At 39.0% G+C, this 20,204-nt stretch overlaps 1 protein-coding gene across 11 annotated transcripts in view; it reads left to right on the forward strand.

Moving 5' to 3' along the window:
- Nucleotides 1-20,204, forward strand: part of LOC135112133 (hemicentin-2-like) — a 280,248-nt gene that overhangs the window by 15,299 nt on the left and 244,745 nt on the right. For 3 of the 11 annotated variants that reach the window (XM_064026159.1, XM_064026163.1, XM_064026160.1), the window contains one exon: nt 102-662. The exons of the other annotated variants lie outside the window; for them this stretch is intronic. The gene's annotated coding sequence lies outside the window, so the exon portion shown is untranslated. The remainder of the gene's footprint in view (nt 1-101; nt 663-20,204) is intronic. 11 annotated transcript variants of the gene reach the window in all.

Genomic DNA, 20,204 nt, shown 5'->3' on the forward strand with positions numbered 1-20,204 from the left:
AATCAGTGTCCTGTGTGTGTGTCTGTACGTGCGAGTGTTTGTTGTTTTTCCCCTTGTAATTATATGGAAATGCTGGTTAATTAGAGTAAAATTATATTCAGGCTGATATGCAGTACGACAGTTTGGGCGCGTGTATTACATCGTGGCCAGCGGCTGTGATGCTGGGGATGCTGCGTCGTGCGTCAGGCAGCGGCTGGAAAGATGGTGTCTCCCTACCTATCTTGAACTCTCGCCAGTCCCAGTGTGGAGAGCGAGAGTGTCACATCCCCCTCTTCCTCCTCCTTCCCCCTTCCCCTCCTGAGACAGACTGGCTGGCTCCGAGCACTGCGTGAAGGGAAAATGTGAATATAAAGTAGTGGTGGTGATTGACAAGTTGAGTTCTCCTGATTCTCGTAAAGACCAACACGAGTTTTTTTCCTCCTCCTTTTCTCGCGCGGTAATAAAGTTGTTCGGTCTTTTGTGGTCTCAGAGTTTTACGAGGAAAGAAGAGATGGTGCGGTAAAAAAAAAAAAGAAAGAAAGAAAATGTAATAAGAAACGAAGGAAAACTGTAGGAAATTAAAAGCCATCTGACTTACCTGTGGCTTCGTTACCTGAAGGAAAAAGGAAGAGATTAATAAGTTTTCTCTGAAGTTCCTCCCCTCTGATGATTTCTCCTGCCTGGTAAGAAGTGAGAAAGTTTACCTGTCTGTTTCTTTACCTTTATATTCCCGTAGATTAGAGAAGCAGAGGAAAGATTATTACCTTGTTTGTACGTGAGAGAGAGAGAGAGAGAGAGAGAGAGAGAGAGAGAGAGAGAGAGAGAGAGAGAGAGAGAGAGAGAGAGAGAGAGAGAGAGAGAGAGAGAGAGAGAGAGAGAGAGAGAGAATTACCCCTATATCAATATCCTTTTTACTTTGTTTCTTGTATTGGCAAGGAAGAAGAGGAAGAGAAAGGAGGAGGAAGAGGAGGAAGAGGAGAAGTGTGGGCTGGCAATAGGGTCCATAATGCCTCGTTCACGGCAAGGCAAATAAATGCGTGCTTCGGATTTTGCAAGAAGCTCAATATTTCTCAGGGGTGGAATGAGTGGAAAAAGTGAAGCTCTTTTGAGGCTGCCTGAAGTGGTGGTGGTGGTGGTGGTGGTGGTGGTGGTAGTAGTGGTCGTGATGAAATAAATATATTGCTTTCTGATACTGGTGATCGTCATGGTGATAGTTCTACTGGTGAAAATAGTGGTAGTAGTAATAGTGGTGGTGATGAGTGTGGATGTGTTATGAGTGTGACGGTGATGGTGACGGTGGTGATGAGTCTCGATTGTGGTGAGTGTGGTAATGTGGTGATTCTTCTAGTGGTGATGACTGTGGCAGTGGTTAGTATTGGTGATGAGTGTAGATGTGTGATTCATCTCGTAATATTAGTAGTACTGGTGGTGATGGTGCTGATAATAGTAGTGATGAGTGTAATAGTGTGTTGAATTTTGTATTTGTGGTGTTTGTAGTGGTGTGGTGACTTATCTGCGATGATCGTGGGAGTGTGACAAATATTATAGTGGTGAGGATAGTGGTGAAGTGGTAACGTTTTGGTGATGACTGATGAAGTGTGATGATTTTCCAAGTGATGGTGATAGTGAGGGAATAGTGATTTTTGTGATGATTTTGTAAGTTTGATGAGTTGATGCAGGGTAGCGTGAATATTGATGGTGTAATGACCTATCTAGGGGTGGTGAGGGGATTACTGATGACTGGAATGGTGGTGATGAGTAAAAAAAAGGGGCTATTTCTGGCTGATAGAGAAGATGGAAGCGAAGATGGAAGCGAAGTAAGTGGTGATTCTGGTGGTGATGGTGATGAGTGAATGGTGATCTGTGCAGTGGTGATGGTGCATTGTCGTGGAGGTGGTTATGAGGGTGGTGACTGAGAGGTAAATGTAACACTTTTTTATGGATAATGATTGTGATGAAGATGGTGACTTGTGGTGAACTCTGCGGGTACAGATGGTGATAATGATGAATAGTGGACTCGTGAGTGGTGAGAAAGTAGTTACAAGTGGGTATGGTGATTTATATAGCATTATGATATGTAGTGATGAGAGTGATGGTGAGAATAATGAATGATGGTGACTGCTGTGCGTGAGGATAGTAATGGTGAACTGTAGACTTGTGAGTGGACTGAGTGATACCTTTTTACGAGAGATAGTGGTGATGGTGGTGGTGATAGTAATGATGATGGTAGTGGTAAAGATGAGTGTGAGTGTGGTACCTTTTACGAGCGATTATGTTAAGTAATGGTGGTGATGATGGTGATGGGTGATCATATTGGTGATGGTGGTGGCGATAGTGATGGCGATGGTGAACGGAGCCTCATCATTAGTCTGATTCCTGTTTTGTGATATGATGTTATGTGTGTGTGTGTGTGTGTGTGTGTGTTTCCTTGTCAAGCGCGAGTATTGTTGGTCCCTTGGATATGACTATGCTACTACTACTACTACTACCACCACCACAACATTTATAAGAGTAATGATAGTGATAGCTGCAAGTTGTTCCTCCGTAAAATCACATGCATAATACAAAGAGAGAGAGAGAGAGAGAGAGAGAGAGAGAGAGAGAGAGAGAGAGAGAGAGAGAGAGAGAGAGAGAGAGAGAGAGAGAGAGAGAGAGAGAGAGAGAGAGAGAGAGAGAGAGAGAGAGAGAGAGAGAGAGAATTTACTGTTTAAATACCATGAATCCGAGTAACGTCAAGATGAAAAGAATTTCGTATGAAAAAGTGGGATCAAAGATTACTTAATGGACTCACACATGTACATCATAGTGCCTCAATGCTTGCACTCATCACTCTCATCACATTCATCACTGCCACTCACTCAACACACTTATATATGACACATGAAGAAAAACACAGTCATCACTGCCACTCACTCACGGTAAGTATTTCCACGCGAACTAAACAAGAATATCCGACTCATTTCGTTTTTATCTGTTCGTTTTTATCTGAGAAGTGACTTTGGCACAGAAAGACAAAAATGTGATAGAAAAGGTCCCCTAAAGGTGCCACCGTGCCAGTCTCTATAGATTGTAGCTAAAAGGATTATCTTAAATTTGAGGATAAGCGTCTTGAAAACCCTCTCTTGAAACAGTTCAAATCACAGGCTGGAGGAAATAGAGAAGAAGGCAGGGAGTTGCACACTACCAGTAACAGCGATGAGAGACTGAATGTTCAAGAAATTAAATGGAGGAACTTGCACCGTGATAGAAAGAATGACTAACTCATCACTTTCATTCACACTCATCTATACTTTACCATTTTTACGTTTTTGAACACAGGAAACTGCACTTGATAAATAATAAAACGCCTAATATTTATCCTTCATTATTTTCTAAGAATGTATTGGCCAGTATGATATAAGAGAGTCGGCCAGTATGAGAGAGAGAGAGAGAGAGAGAGAGAGAGAGAGAGAGAGAGAGAGAGAGAGAGAGAGAGAGAGAGAGAGAGAGAGAGAGAGAGAGAGAATTTTCTGATGTATCAGTAAAGAAAGAATAAAGTGCAGTAGAGTTTGTCTTTGTGTGTGCGTGCGTGTGTGCGTGCGTGTGTTGATGTGTGTGTGTGTGTGTGTTTGGGTGAGTGCGTTGGTGTCATTGGCAGGTAAAAATACAGCTTCATTATGGTGTACATACACTATTTATACATTATTCATCCCCCATCAGTAACTGGTATTGTATTTGTATGTGTGACGAGGGAGAGAGAGAGAGAGAGAGAGAGAGAGAGAGAGAGAGAGAGAGAGAGAGAGAGAGAGAGAGAGAGAGAGAGAGAGAGAGAGAGAGAGAGAGAGAGAGAGAGAGAGAGAGAGAGAGAGAGAGAGAGAGAGAGAGAGAGAGAGAGAGAGAGAGAGAGAGAGAGAGAGAGAGAGAGAGAGAGAGAGAGAGAGAGAGAGAGAGAGAGAGAGAGAGAGAGAGAGAGAGAGAGAGAGAGAGAGAGAGAGAGAGAGAATATCCTCCTTTTAAGCAATACTGCGTGGATGTTTGGAAGACAATATTTGGGATAGAATTTTTTTTTTCCCACGAAGCTGATGACTCGTGGGATAACCAGAGAGAGAGAGAGAGAGAGAGAGAGAGAGAGAGAGAGAGAGAGAGAGAGAGAGAGAGAGAGAGAGAGAGAGAGAGAGAGAGAGAGAGAGAGAGATCCACATATTATTATTATTATTATTATTATTATAATAATTGTTATTATATTGTTCCTGTTATTATTATTATTATTGTTATTATTGTTATTATTGTCATTGTTTGTGTTATGCGTGCTGGCGGCGTGCTATGTTCTGTGAATTGAAATGCTGCAACTACAAGTGTCTAGGGAAATTAATTGGAACCTGTATCGTCCTAGTTATATGGGGCTGTTATCATTTTTAGTGGTGGTAGTAGTAGTAGTAGTAGTGGTAGTAGTAGAAAAGTAGATAGACTATTACAACTACTACTACTACTACTACTATTACTACTTTTATAACTAGCATAAAACAGCAGCAATAGTAGTAGAAGTGGTATTTTCAGAAGTGATGGTGGCAGTAGTAGTAGTAATAGTAATAGTAGTAGTTGTAGTAGTAACTGTAGAAGTCAAGACGGTACAGATGACATTAATTTTTTTTTTTTTTATGTAGTTGTAAAATTGCTTTGTTATTTTAATTGTAGTTTAAATAGTACTTGTTGTTGTTGTTGTTGTTGTTGTTTTTGTCGTCGTCATTGATTTTGTCGTCATTATTATTATTGTTACTATTGTCCAAGTCGTTGTTGTTGCTGCTGTTGTTCCTATTGTAGTTGTCATCGTCGTCGTAATGAGGAAGAGGGACACGTGGGTCTCAGCGGGGTAGGAATGTGAGTAGCTTCATCATTCTTAACGGGATCACTAATTTTGGTCCGCACACCTTTAAGCTTTAGGAATGTGATGCCTCCCATGATACGCCCGATGTTTTGCCACTCCTCTGTCTGTCTCCTTATTTCTCCATTTATTCTCTGGATTTTTCTTTATCTATTCCACATTTTCCCATTTTCCGGATTTTTCTTTCTCATATTTTCCCATTTTTCGGATTTTCTTTTTCTCTCCCATTTATTTTCCTGGTCTTCTTTATCTATCGTCTTATTTCACTTTATTTCCTGGGTCTTCTTTATCTGTCCCTTTTTTTCCCCATTTATTTTTCGGATCTTTATTTATCCCTCTTTTTCTCCCTTTATTCTCCGGTTCTTTTTGTGATCTTTTTCTCCCATTTATTCTCCATATCTTCTTTATCTCTCCCTTTATTTCCCCATTTGTTTTCTTTTTATTTGCTTTTTATTCTTACGTTGATTATTTTCTCATTTTTCCAATTTAATTTCAATATCGTTTTACTTTCCTTATGTTTTTCAGCTTTACATTTTTTTTCTCGTCCATGAAGTGAAGTTTTATATTAATAACCTTCTCCTTTGTTTCTCCTTTTTACTCTTTTTTTTTTTTGCTTTTTTAATTTTGTTCGTTCCGGGAAGCAAAAGTTAATTATCTACTTTCTTTTTTCCAATTTTCATTTATGTTGTGTTTCTTCTTATTTTCCTTATATTTCTTAGCTACGTTAATTGTAAACTAAGGCCTCTTATTTCTTAGCTCCTTGTTCGTCAAGACATGTTAGAAAATAGAACGGGGAGAGTGGAGTGTAAGAGAATGCTTTTATTTTTTCCTGTTTTGTTAAGAGAAAAGTAGAAAGAAAAGCTTTATCCAGGAGCTGTTAAAAATACTTCCCCGATTAAAAAAAGCACAAAATGTTTTCCAATCTTTCTTTCTCCACTGCGGTAATAACTTCAGTGCTTCCACGTACTCAGTTTCATTAGTCTTGGGTTCACATTTCTGTCCTGTTTATTTTTCATTGTCAGTCATGTAAAAGTCTTCATAACATTACTGCCCGGTATAGTACGTCTTTTTTTCTTTCACGGTAATTACATAACTCGATATTTCCTGTAACTTAAGTCCTGTAAAAATGTGAAAATAATTACTTCCTCGTTCATATTTTTAACCTTTCTATGCGTCAGTGTTTATCTGTAGATTGTCTTGCATTACGTGTTTTTCTTTTTCTACTAAATACGAGATTTTCTTTAATTCAGCTCTGACGTAAATATTATTACTCTTGCTCAGTTCTTATTTTCAAATTGTTTACCTGTCACTACTTGTAATACAATCATAATAAAGGCTTTTACATGATATTTCTTTTATTTCACGCTTTGAAAACCTAAGTTTTTTTTTATTTAATTAAACTCCTATGTAAGTGATTTATTCTTACATTTAAATTTGTAACTTGTTCTGCGTTATTTTTAGTCATGTAAAATTTTTCATCGTATTGCTTTACATTTGCGCGCTGAGAAAACACGAGATTTCCCTTAATTCATTTCATGCGTCTCCCTCATTTTCCTCTCATTCTCCACCAGTAAATTCCTCACAGCTTAACCAAAATAGAAGAAATATGCGCTTCCATCCACTGCATTGGTAACTCCTACTAAGAAAACTTGATATTTCTCTTAACTATCCTAACATTTTTCTCGCTTTCACAGTTATACCAGAAAGAAAATAATAATAGTAATGACTTTTAATTTCAGATATAACTCGTTACACGCATTTCTTTTTCTTCCATTCTTCCATGCATATATTTCCTCTTTCATTCATCTTAAAAATACGATATTTAATTTTACTCGCATTCTCTTTCGGTCACGTCAGCAAGTAAATAATAACAGTAATTGCTCGTTTCTCTCTCTCTCTCTCTCTCTCTCTCTCTCTCTCTCTCTCTCTCTCTCTCTCTCTCTCTCTCTCTCTCTCTCTCTCTCTCTCTCTCATCTAAGAAAACACAATATTTCCTCGCACTCCCGCAATATTTCTTTCTTTCCTTCCCCATTAACGCCACAAAAGATAATAATAATAGTAATCGCCATAGTAATCGCCATAATTTTCCTCCCTGTCCACTACAATAACTGCGTCAATCATGCAATCAACAAGTCATCCTGTTTATTTATCCCTCTCTCTCTCTTTCTCTCTCTCTCTCTGCCTCTCTCTCTCTCACCTTCCCATTTATGATACTGTGAGGCCCATTAGCCATTAACTGACGTGTGTGGGGGATATATTTACCACTTACCACGTCAGCTGTCGGCAGTTATTTCAATTAATCGTTGTCACAGAAATTAAACAACAATTGGCTGCAGTTAAACAGTTTATTGCCCCGAGCGCAAAGTTGGTTCGTCACTTGGTCACTGGTAGTCGGTCACTTGGGTTAGAGAGAGAGAGAGAGAGAGAGAGAGAGAGAGAGAGAGAGAGAGAGAGAGAGAGAGAGAGAGAGAGAGAGAGAGAGAGAGAGAGAGAGAGAGAGACCAACTCACCAACCAAGTAACAAACACATGGAAAAAAAGAACAGATTGATAGATAGACAGACAGACAGACAGGCAGGCACAGACAGACAGACAGACAGACAGACAGACAGACAGACAAGACAAACATACAAGCACCCAGACACATAAAGTCAGATAGACAGACAGACAGGCAGGCACAGACAGACAGACAGACAGACAGACAGACAGACAGACAAGACAAACATACAAGCACCCAGACACATAAAGTCAGATAAGTGGAGACAGGGTGATGCAAAACAAAGGGATAAGACAAACAAGCAGATAAAAGAGAAAACACGTAAAGAGATAAATAGAAAGATAGCACAGAGGAAAACCGAATAGGAATGTGGAGAGGATAATAAAAGAAAGAACAGGAAGAGGGAAGAGAGGAAGAGAGAGGGAGAGAGAAAGAGATGAAGTGAGAGCGACGGATGAGAGGGAAGAATGGAATTTGGAGTGCATGATCCTAGAGAGAGAGAGAGAGAGAGAGAGAGAGAGAGAGAGAGAGAGAGAGAGAGAGAGAGAGAGAGAGAGAGAGAGAGAGAGAGAGAGAGAGAGAGAGAGAGAGAGAGAAATAAACATTAATTATTGCACTAACTATCTTCACAACTGACTCCACTACATTACCACCACCACCACCACCACCACCACCACTACCACCACCACCACCACCACCACTACCACCACCACCAGCCAGCCAACTAGCGTGCATCACTATCAGCAGAGGAATAAAATGGCTCTCTCATGTAACCAGCAACAGCAAAGGAATTCGAGTTGTAATTCTCATTTTCTGGTTCACAACGCATAGAAAGAGGAGAACATGTAAATGAAATGCAATGGGATAGTTCCGCGGAGTTTTGGCAAAGTGGTGGTGGTGGTGGTGGTAGTGGTTGTGGTAAACTGCCTTGTCTGTTTGTCTTCTCTGTCTGTTTATCCAGTTAGTTACTAGTAGTTGTGTGTGAGTGTGTGTGTGCGTGCGTGCGTGCGTGCGTGCCGTGGGGGGTTCCGTCTCTCTCTCTCTCTATCTCTCTCTCTCTCTCTCAATGATAAAACTTTCTTTGCAATACATTCCACCACAACTAATGCCTTTCCAATAGTACTACTACTACTACTACTACTACTACTACTACTACTACTACTACTACTACTTTTCCTTTACAACTCTTCTTCCTCCTTGAACTCGACTTCCTTCTCTTCCTCCTCGTCCTCTTCCTTCTCCTCCTCCTCCTTTTCCTCCCACCTTTTCCTCCTCCTCGCTGTTTGGCTTTCCTTTGTATTCCTTTGTATTCCTTCTCCTATTCCTCCTTTTCTTTCTTTTCTTTCTCCTGCTCCTTTTTCCTCCTTTTCCTCCACCTCCCCCTCCTTTTCCTCCTTCTACCTTTCCTCCTCCTCCTTCTTTTCCTCCTCCTCCTCCTTTTCCTCCTCCTCCTTTTCCTCCTCCTCCTACTCCTCCTCCTCCTCCTCCTCCTTCCCCCCCCACACTACCACCAACACAATGCCACAAAGCCGGCATGCAAACCACAATAAAAAAAATGAAAAAAAGAGGAATCGAACCTACGCAAAGTATTTTTAGAATTTAACCAACGAATTCACATGTTTATGAGTCGCTTCGTTTAAAACCTTTTGGGATGCGCGTGTGGCAAAGGAACTTAATTTGGGAACAGGATGGTGGACTAAAAAGGTTAAAAATAAAAGAGAGGATAAAAGAAAAACCATTGGGGATTTTGGCGAGGGAAGAGAAACAGAAAAAAAAAAAAAGATTCAATGGAAGAGTAAAATTGATGGGGAGTACTCATGTCAGGTATGTCGAAATTCATAACACAAACTTTAGTAACTTGTGCCTTTCGTGCTTTGAACTTTTGCTGGGTTAGGAATGGAGAGAATAAAAAAAAATATGCAGTTACCGCTGAAAAAAATTTTTGCGAGCGGAAAAGGGAAGAAAGTAACAGCAAATGGTAGGATAATGAAATAGTAATGAAAACGGAGTGCGAGGATGAAAAATATAGGAGAAATGAATGTTGTAACCACTGAAAACTGCAGGAAATGGGAGGAAAAAAGCGCTGGGATGAATTGGCTGATCGAATGTATAAGATAATGAACCGTGAATGGAATTTAGAGATGAAAGATGTTGAAAAATAATAGTTTCCGATGAAAAAAAGTAAGAAAAGGAACAAATAAATAGAAAGAGGAATTGCATAATGATAAATCAATGAAAGTTGTCGATAAAAGTTGTCGATAAAGAAAAAGTTAGGAAAATTTTGTAGTTACCGGTGGAAGCTCCAGGGAACAGGAAGAAAGACGAGAAAGAATAAAAAGAGAATAACTTACAAGGTTACCAATAAAAACGCTGAAGAAAAGAAAGTTAACTGAAAACTAATGCAATTGTCCTTGAAATCTGTAGGGAATAGACGCTTGAATAAAGGGAAAATAGTGATTTTTTTTTCTCTTATTTCGTCTTATTCCTTTAGTGATAATCTTTAATTCTTTGCATCATTATTTTATCCTTTATTATCCTTTATTTGTTATTGTCCTTTATTTCTCATTTCCGTGCCAAGAAAAGCGAATTCCTTTAATACTCTTTCTTAATTATCTTTCTTCTATTTCTCCCGTTCCTTTAATGATGCCCCTTAATTCTTTACAGTATTAGCAGTCCTTGACTTACTGTTCCTTATCCCTCATTTCTGTACTGATAAATTTCAATTCAGTTATTACTCATTTTTAGTTGTCTTCTATTTTTCCTTATTCCTTTAACGCTAACCTGTAGTCCTTTGCAGCAGTAGGATTCCTTTACTTGCTGCCCCTTATCCCTCATTTACGTACTGATAAGTTACTCAATTACTATTTTTTTCTTTTAGTTTTTTTTTTTCTATTTCCTCTTATTCCTATAATGATAACCTTTAGTCGTTTGCTGCATTACTACCCCTTTACTTTTTATTATCCTTTATCCCTTATTTCCATACTGACAAACGTGAATTATGCTATTTTTAATACTATTACCTCTTCTCTCCCTTACTGACATAACATTATATAATAGAGTAAGAGAAAAAAAAAAGCCAGTCTTTCATCTAATTTTCCCGCACATATCCTTTATTTCCTATATGATAAAGTTTACTCCTTCGCGGCGCTATCAGCATTCCTGTCTCCTTTCTCCTTCCCTGATAAATGTGAAATGAAGCAAAAATAGCCAAACTTTAAGAGTGTGTTTCCAGGTACTAAATTTAAAATACCAAAAAGTGTCGCCGTGGGTCTTAAATTTGATGCATTACCTGTGAGGGAGTGAATCTTTTATGCAAACGCGATCTTGTGTGAGGAAATACCGGGGCTTGTGCGTCGCTAAAATGTCGTGTTTACTGCTCTAAGCCGCCGGGAGGGGAAACTTGAGGCGCCCCACATGTTGTTTCCTGATGTAGAAATTCACTAGTGTTATTCTCACTGATTAACTTTATTCACACCCTCTAGGAACAGGAAAGTGTTCGTGCTTGATGTATTGAAATATTATAACGGCTATTCATTTCCCTTGTGCTGTTAGGGTGTGGGAATGTTGAGTGATTAATTTTATTCACACTTTTCAAGAAGAGGAAAGTGTTAGTGCTTGATGTATTGAAATGTTGAAACGGCTATTCATTTCCCGTATGCTGTCTGGATGTTGAATTGTGATGGTGTGGAAATAAGAAAACGGGAGTGACTGATTTCATTTTTTACTCTCCCGAACTAGGAAAATATTAGAGATAGATGTATAGAAATATGGAAACGGTTATTTATTACACTTGCATTATCTAGAATCAAGAGTAATGGTGTTGTACGTGTGGAAATGTGAAAGCGGAGTGATAAATTTTATTAGTATTCTCAGGATCTTGAAATGTATTGGTGCTAGGTGAGTGAGTGAACTAGTTCCTCCACGTGCTCTCTGGAGGTGGAAATGTACTGCTGCTGTATGCGTGGAAATGTGAAAGCCGAGTGATTGATTTTATTCGTTTTTTATGTATTAGCGTCAAATTCGTTCTCTATGCATTAACGTCAAATACATAAAAAAAAAATATGAAAACAGACTTACTTGTGTTCTCTGGAAATTATAAAGTTTTGACGCTAGTTGTGTCATATATGAAAACGAGCGTATTAATTTACCTTGTGCTATCTAGAAATAACAAAATGCCGTGTTAAATACTTCGAGATTTAAAAATAACACCAGTTTATTTTATTCCTGCAACTTGGGACTAGGAAAGCAAGTCTGAGATGTGTAATACTTTGATAAGGTGCAATTTTTTTTTTAACCTCTGCTCTTTGCGAGTAGAAAATTGCTCTCTTTTGTCGAAAATATATTTGCGTTAGATACGTAGTACAGTGAAAACGTAGCAATATTTTTAGCTTGTGCTCTTTGGGAATGGAAAAGTGTTGATGTTAAATGCGAAAAAATACGGAAAAAAATAATACTGTTGCTTCAAAGAATTAATTACATTTGTGCTGTCTGGTAATGGGAGAGTATTAGTGTTACATGAGTTAAACATGAAAACAGAACGATTTTTCTTTTGTGTTTCCTGGAAAAGTAGAAAAATATTAATGCTGGATGGAAAAAAATGAAAAGCAATATGTTGTTCTATAAAAAGCATTCATTGTGCTTCTCGGGTACAGAAAAAAAAAAAGAACATCCGTGCTACATGTGTAAAAATATGAAATCAGACATATTTTGAACCTTTGCTCTCTGAGTGGAAGTGGAAAGGTAATGGCAGTGAATGCGTAAAAATATGGAAAGAATTTTTTCTATTTTTTTTTTTTTATTTTTTACTCTCTGGGAAAATGAAAAGTACAGATGTGAGATGCGTAAATATATGGAAATGAGCACCTGGACAATGAGACAACGGGGTAGGGTACTTTTAGTAATTGAATTTTTTTGGGAAAAGGGGACATAAAATATCAAATACTTAAGGAAATAAATAATATATGGGTACACTGTTTAATATGTATTGAAGAGAATGTCAAGTAGAAAGGAATTAATAATGTTAATAATAATAATAACAAATAATAATAATAATAATAATAATAATAATAACACTAACGATAATAATATTCACATATAATCCTAGTAAAACATAGGAAGAAATATTTAACACTAGGAAACTGCAGAGCAACAAAACCACAACACAAAATACTGAATGATTAACGAAGCAAGTGTGAGGTTAACAAGAGGAACAAAACATGAATTACAGAGAGAGAGAGAGAGAGAGAGAGAGAGAGAGAGAGAGAGAGAGAGAGAGAGAGAGAGAGAGAGAGAGAGAGAGAGAGAGAGAGAGAGAGAGAGAGAGAGTTAATTCTAGATAACAAAGACAACTAACTAACAGAAAGATAACACACATTAGATTCTCTTTCATACCTAAACTGAGGAAAAGAAAACGTGACAAAAGCTTGACAAACGGTACTTGATTAACCTGACGAAAACGAAAACTGAAGGGCGACGTTGATAAAAGGAAGGAATTTACGGGTAGAAAATAACACTTGGCCAGGAGCAGATGACTTGTGTGAGAGAAGTTTGCTCGGGTTCTTAGGAAAAGTAAATTCGCAGAGCTCCGCCCCACCTGTACTGTAATTTCCGCTTTTGTCTTACAACTTAAATTACTATTGCCAAGGACAGGGAAAAAATTGCACACACACCAAGGAAGCCAAAAAGAAATGTGTGTGTGTTTGTGTGTGTGTGTGTGTTGCGCCTCCTGGAAATAATAATGTTGCTGCTGCTGCTGTTATTTAAAAGTGTTGGTTTGGTGGGTGGGTTGTGTGTTTTGTTCTTTGTGGTTTTGTTCTTTGTGGTTGTGGTTAGTGTTGCTGTTGTTGTTGTTGTTTTTTTTTTGTGGCGGTTAGTGGTTGTATTAGTAGCAGTAGTAAGTAGTTGCTGCTACTAGTCTTACCACAAGCACTACTACTACTACTACTACTACTACTACTACTACTACTACTAATAATAATAATCCTACTACTACTACTACTGATCCTACTACTACTACTACTACTACTAATCCTACTACTACTACTACTACTACTACTACTAATCCTACTACTAATCCTACTACTACTACTACTAATCCTACTACTACTACTACTAATCCTACTACTACTACTACTATTACTACTACTACTACTACTAATCCTACTACTACTACGACGACGACGGCTACTTTACTACTACAACTACTATACTACTACGATTGCTATTATACTACTAATACTACTATTACAACTTACGACTGTTACTATTACGACTATTACTGCAACTACTACTACTACTACTACTACTACTACTACTACTACTACTACTTCTACAAGTACCACCATCACCACCAACAGTAATACAAAGGCATCATAAAACTCATTGTTTATTTTCTACTTCTGCTTAATCACGTCCACACACACACACACACACACACACACACACACACACACACACACACACACACACACACACACACACACACACACTTGCATACACACGTAGGTTCATTCCTGCTAATCCCAACACTTGTGATATGAACAGAATTAACGTTCATGAACCAATTTATTATTCAAAGATGGTGTAATTAGCAGTCTGGTTGTAATTATGTTGGGTTGTAATTATGAGAGAGAGAGAGAGAGAGAGAGAGAGAGAGAGAGAGAGAGAGAGATCGTTTAGGTATTTTCTTTCATGCTAATGACGTTTGGTGATTTTACTACAACTACTACTACTGCTACTACTACTGCTACTACTACTGCTACTACTACTACTACTACTGCTACTACTGGTGTTATAACAACAACAACAAAAACAACAAAAACAAAAACAACAACAAAGACAACAACAACAACAACAACTACTACTACTACTAATACTACTACTCGTGATACTACTACTACTACTACTACTACTACTACCACTACTACTACCACCACCGACTATTACTACTCTTATTACTAGAAACACTACAATATCTTCCCACCCCCCCACACACACACACAGGTGACTCCCACCCTATGATACTGTAAGCACATAATACATAACACAACAATGACGAGCACAATTTAAACATGATCACGCTTAATAAATTTTCTGGTTATCATATAAAATCCTTTTGTTGCGGCCCAGGGAGGGATGGACGGAGAAAGAGACGGGGTAAGGAGGAGGGAGGCGGTGTGAGGGTGGGGTGGAAGGGGAGGGAGGTACAAGATGGAGGGAAAAGTACGAGGGGATTACTGTGAAGGAGGAGGAGGAAGAGAAAGAAGAAAAAGGAGGAGGATGTTAATGTGTGGGCGTAAAAAAAGGGAGGTAAATGTCAAAGCGATAAGGAGAGAAGGAGAGAGAGGGAGAGAGGGAGAGACGGATTGATTTGTGATAGCATTTCCATAATTCAACTTTAAAATGAGCTAAATGAATTTCCACACTCAAGTTGCATGCATTCTCCACTCACGCGTTAAAAAGTTTGACGAAAGTTTGTGTATTTCTTTTTTTCTCTCACTCTCCTCATCTTGTCACCTGGCGTTGTTAATTTTGGCACCTGACGTTGTTTTTACCAATTAGAAAGATGCTTTTTTTCTTCCCTGTTTGCTGCTTGTTTGTGTTTTTCGTGAGTTTTTATTGAATTTTGTTGATACTCTGTTTCATTTTCTTCGTGTTCAGCTAATGATGTCTGGATTTCGTTTTCTTCGTGTTCAGGTAATAAAGTCTTCTTGTTCTTTTTCTTTTTCTTGTTTTTCTTTCTTCTTTCTTTTTTCTTTTTTTTTTTCTTTACCGTCCTTTTTCCTCTTCCTTTATTAATAAAGTTTTATACTACACTTATAAATCCTTAATTTCTAACATCTTCCCTCCTCCTCCTCCTTTTCCACCTTGTATACTGTTATTCTCTCTCTCTCTCTCTCTCTCTCTCTCTCTCTCTCTCTCTCTCTCCTTCTCCTACCTTCCTCTTCCCTCCCACCTCGCACTCATCCCTCTCCCTCCTTTTTTAGTGTTATAACGTTTCTCCTCTTCCTCCTCCTCCTACTTATCATCATCTTCCCCTCTCCCTCCTCTCCTTTTCTTTATCCTTCTCTTCCTCCACTATGTTCTTCCTCATACCTCCTCCTCTTAACCTTCTCCTGTTACAAGTCTCATGCCTTTCTTCTCCTCGTTCTCTTGGTCCTCCCTTCTCCTGTTCCTCCTCCTCCTATCCTCATCTCCTCTTATTTTTTCTGTTCTCTTCATTCTGTCTGCCCTGTACCTACTACTTCCTTAATGCTACATTGTTACAACCTTTCTCCTCCTTCTCTCCCTCTTCCCCCCTCCCCAGGCCAGCTAACAAAGCCTGTCTCCCGCTGTTCCCTCTCTGATAACTGACAAAAGCGTCGCCTAATCACCAATCTCTCTCTGCAGCTTTCCTCTTGGGTCTCTACCAGGAAGACTGGCTGCCAATCGCTTCCAGTCTCGTAGCTTCCCTTGCCTTCCTTTCTGAATGCGAGGTAATGCCTGTTGCTTATGTGTCTTTCTCTTTTCGTATCTGGTTTAGTCTTCTCTTGGTTCCAGTTTCGTGTCTTGAATTTCTAAACCTGCCTCATGTCCTCTTGTTTGTTTGTTTCCTTTTGTGTACCTGGTGTAATGCTTCTTGTTTATTTATCTAACTTTTATATCTTGTTTCCGTTCTTGTGTCTTCCGTTTCTTCCCTTTCCGCGCCTAATGTAATGCTTCTTATTTATGTCTTTGCTTTTTCATACTGTTTCTAGTTTTTTCTTGCTTACGTGTTTCCATTTTTATATCTTGTGTTAGTTTAGCCTTGTTTCCAGCCTTATATTTTCCCTTTTTAAATCTGCCTTCATTACTTTTGTTCATAACTTCCCTTTTCTAGCGTTTCCCTTCCTCAGATATTTTTCTCTTCTAAACCTGTATTATATCCTTCTCCTTTACCTCCCATTTTCAAACCTGTCTTAGTTTTCTTTCTTTTCCAGGTTTATATTTTTTTCTTTTTAAACTTGCGCTAACTCATTTCACAATCCTCACCTCTTTGTGCGTCTTCTTTCATAATACGTATTTTTTTTTTACCCCGCATCTGTCATTCTTTCTCGTAACACCTGTCCTCTCTGATGCCTTAATACCAGTTAATCAACCAATCCAAACAGGTGAGACACGCACATCTGTTTTACTTTACACCTCTTATCTCCTTACACTTCTCTCTCCTGGGTAGAGGACGTCACCTACCTTGTCTTACCTTCCCTTCTTCCACTTCTCGTACCTCAACCTTGCTAATGAATAACTGGCACACTCGCTCACCTCGATTACCTGTGATTAAGCTAGAGTGTGTTGCCTTGCTTTACTGTTATTAATAGTCGTCAGTTATCTGTCTTACTGTCATTTCTCATATCTTTCTCATACCTCAACCTAATCTTCATAATGAGTAACGTGGAAACTCACTACCTGCGTTCTCTTTACCTTTACTTTACTGATTCCATTATTAGCTCTCAGTTACCTGGTTACCTGTCTTACTGCTCTTCCTCGTACCCTCCTCATATCTCAACCTAATCTTCGTAATGAGTAAAGGGGACACTCATTTACGTTACCTCTTATAAATGATGAGCTTTAAGTGGCAGCGAGTGTCACGTTTTCTTTACTGATTGCATTGCTAGCCCTCCTCACACCCTCCTCATTCGTCAACGTAGCTTTTCCAATGAGTAAACTGGCGCACTCACTCACCTGCGTTACCTGTAATGAGTAATGGATCTGAAATGGCCGCGTGTGTCACCTTTTCTTTACTTATTGTGTTGTAAACTTTCCTCACACCGTTCTACTTCGATTTAACTTTTCTAATAAGTAAACTGGTACTCGCTCACTCACCTGTGTTGCCTGTAATGAGTAGTGAGTCCATCACGGCTATCCTTTCACCTTTAGTTCACTGATTGGTATATTAGCCGATCATCCACTCGCTCGCCTAAACCCAATCCACCGTCTCTTTAGGGAACAATGGGCTTGTTTCTTTTATCAAACACTCCACACCTGAACCGCCCTTATTATACCTTTTACAATCCGGGACAAAAATGAGCTTGTTTCCCCCGCAATGAGGTCTCCCTGTTATATCTTTTCATGGCTATTTCATTATCATTTGGAAATCCGTTCTTTTTTTCCTCCCATTTTTTCAGCTTCTTTTTTTTTTCGCTATTTTTCCCCTTCCGCGTGCCATGAAATTTAGCCTGAAACCAACAGGGGTAAGTTTGCAAGTTTTATTCAGTGAGGGGAAGCGTGTGGCGTGAGGTGGTGGTGGTGGTGGCGGCGGTGGCGGTGTGGTTAATGAGGGTATACTGTGTGGTGTGGCGTGGTGTGTGGTGAGGGGTGGAGGTTGTTATTAATGCCGTAGTGTGGTGGAGTGGGGATGAGAGAGAGAGAGAGAGAGAGAGAGAGAGAGAGAGAGAGAGAGAGAGAGAGAGAGAGAGAGAGAGAGAGAGAGATTGTACTCGTGGGATCAATGTCATGATTCACAGCTTCACCACCACCACCACCACCACCACCACCGCCACCACCACCATCGTCAACTAAACTTAACCTAACGCAACCTATCATTATCAGAACCACCACCACCACCACCACCACCTCACAAGGGCATCGATTTCTCAGAATAGCGAGTAGACAAAAAAAAAAGAATACTGAAACCTTGAGCGAGGAGGCGTCCACTTCTGAGAAAACAAACTCTTCAGAGAGAAAGAAAACAAAAGAGAAAAGAAAGTGGAAAAAAAAATCAAATATTTAAAGAAAACGTTTCCTTTTTCCACACATTATTGCGTTTATTTACACATTTACTTTTACTTAGGGAATTGGAAGGTAGCCAAGTGATAAATAATCAAATGGGAAGGAGGCTCGCTCGCTAGCACTACCCATAAAGAAGGCGATATAGGAGCGAGGACCAAAATGGACGTTTCACAATATCTCCCACAGCTCCTAAAAATTACTGTGGAGCTTTGAAATTTTTGCGAGCCTGCCCTGTACTCCGTTTTCTTTCTTGTGATGTATCGGGTGGTTTTGTTTTTGTTACTCTGTTTTCTATGTGCAGGTAAACTCGCTCCGGATTCTCTAGAACGTGTACTGCATTTTCTTTCACAAGACTGCATTGTGAGTGTTTGTTTTTGCGTCTGTTTTTGCGTCTCCGTTTTCCATGCATGAGAAATAACGCCCAGGTACTGTCAGTCTCTCTCTCTCTCTCTCTCTCTCTCTCTCTCTCTCTCTCTCTCTCTCTCTCTCTCTCTCTCTCTCTCTCTCCAGTTCTATTACTCTGTCTGGATTTTATTCATCGTTATTCGTGCTCTTCACGTGTACTACAAATTTTATTAATGTACGTTCTTCTTACAAGTTATTATTATTATTTTTTTTTTCATTCTTTGTGTCCAGATTCATTCTTATTTATTTTTTCCACGTTTCCAAACATATATTTTCCATATATATTTTTTCTTCCGACCAAGTGTCCATATTTATTCGTAATTATTCTTTACACGTGTCCCAATTCATTGTCATTCTTACCTAGCACGTGTCTGAAATTAATCTCACTCATTCTTCCAGACTCATTCTTACTCATACTTGCTACATACGAAAATCACTCATTTCTACCACATTCATTCTCCTCACGTGTCCAAAATCATTCCCACTCTTTCCACGTTTCCAGACTCATTCTCACTCGTACTTGTCACATACCAAAACTCATTCATTCATTCATTCATTCCTACCACACGTTCATACTTAGTCATCCCTGCCTACATGCCCAAACTCTCTCACTCATTCCCACCACATTTCCAAAGTCACTCACTCATGCCCATTCCTGCCACAAACATCCAAACCCCTTTCAATATACCACACCACTAAGTTCAACCACTCTACAGTCTATCTCCATCTACCACATCACTCATTCACCCACCATACAATCTATCCCTACCTTTCCTCCCACTCATACTACCTCTACCAAAACCCCCATACACACAACACTGATCACACCATCCCATCCTGACAGGCCTTATGCTCAGGCAGTTAATTAATCAAGGAGTACCGGAAGCCCAACACGAGCCATTAATTCTGGTACGGTCGACAGCTGCTGTTTGCTACTTCACATACTCTCCCGTAGAAGGTTGTCTCGGAAACTAACATGTCTGGGCAGCAGTTCAACGTAACGTAAATGAAATGTATGTTGGAGGAAAATTGTTAATTTCTATGTTTAGTTAAACATTTTACAGGAATTGCTATGTTGTTGAAGTGACTTTATTGTTGCAGTGACTAACTAAATTGTTGAAACTTGTATTTTCGGCCAGCGAGTCTGCTAAACGTAAGTGAAATGTAAGAGGAAAACTGTTACTCTTTCAGGATAGATGGACATGTTACGGGAATTGCTTTATTGTTGAACTGCATTTATTGTTGAATTAACTTTATTCTTGAGACTAACATGTTTGGCCTCGGCTCCACCTAACCTAAATGAACTGTAGAAGGAGAACGGTAGCTTTCTCAGTATAGGTAAGTATGATATAGTGGTAGTTTTATTCTTGAAAGTAACATGTTTGCGATAAACGTAAATGAACTGTAGGATGAAAATTTCTTGCGTTGTATAGATAAGCCTGTTACAGGAGTTGTGTTGTTGTTGAACGTAAGCTCAGATTATATTAGTAAAGAATGATGAAAAGAATGATAAACTATTAATTTATTATAGCATATTGCCTTCTTGTTGAACGTAATTGCTGATAACATTAGTAAGGGATGATACAAAGTAAGGAATGATACAAAAGATTATAAACCATTAATTCATTAAATTGTAGAAATATGAGGGAGAAAATGTAGACAGGAAAAGAAATAACCGTGCAGGATGTTTCAACATTTACCACCCAGAACAGAAAAA

Source organism: Scylla paramamosain, chromosome 23, assembly GCF_035594125.1.
Source record: "Scylla paramamosain isolate STU-SP2022 chromosome 23, ASM3559412v1, whole genome shotgun sequence".
Taxonomy (NCBI): Eukaryota; Metazoa; Arthropoda; class Malacostraca; order Decapoda; family Portunidae; genus Scylla; species Scylla paramamosain.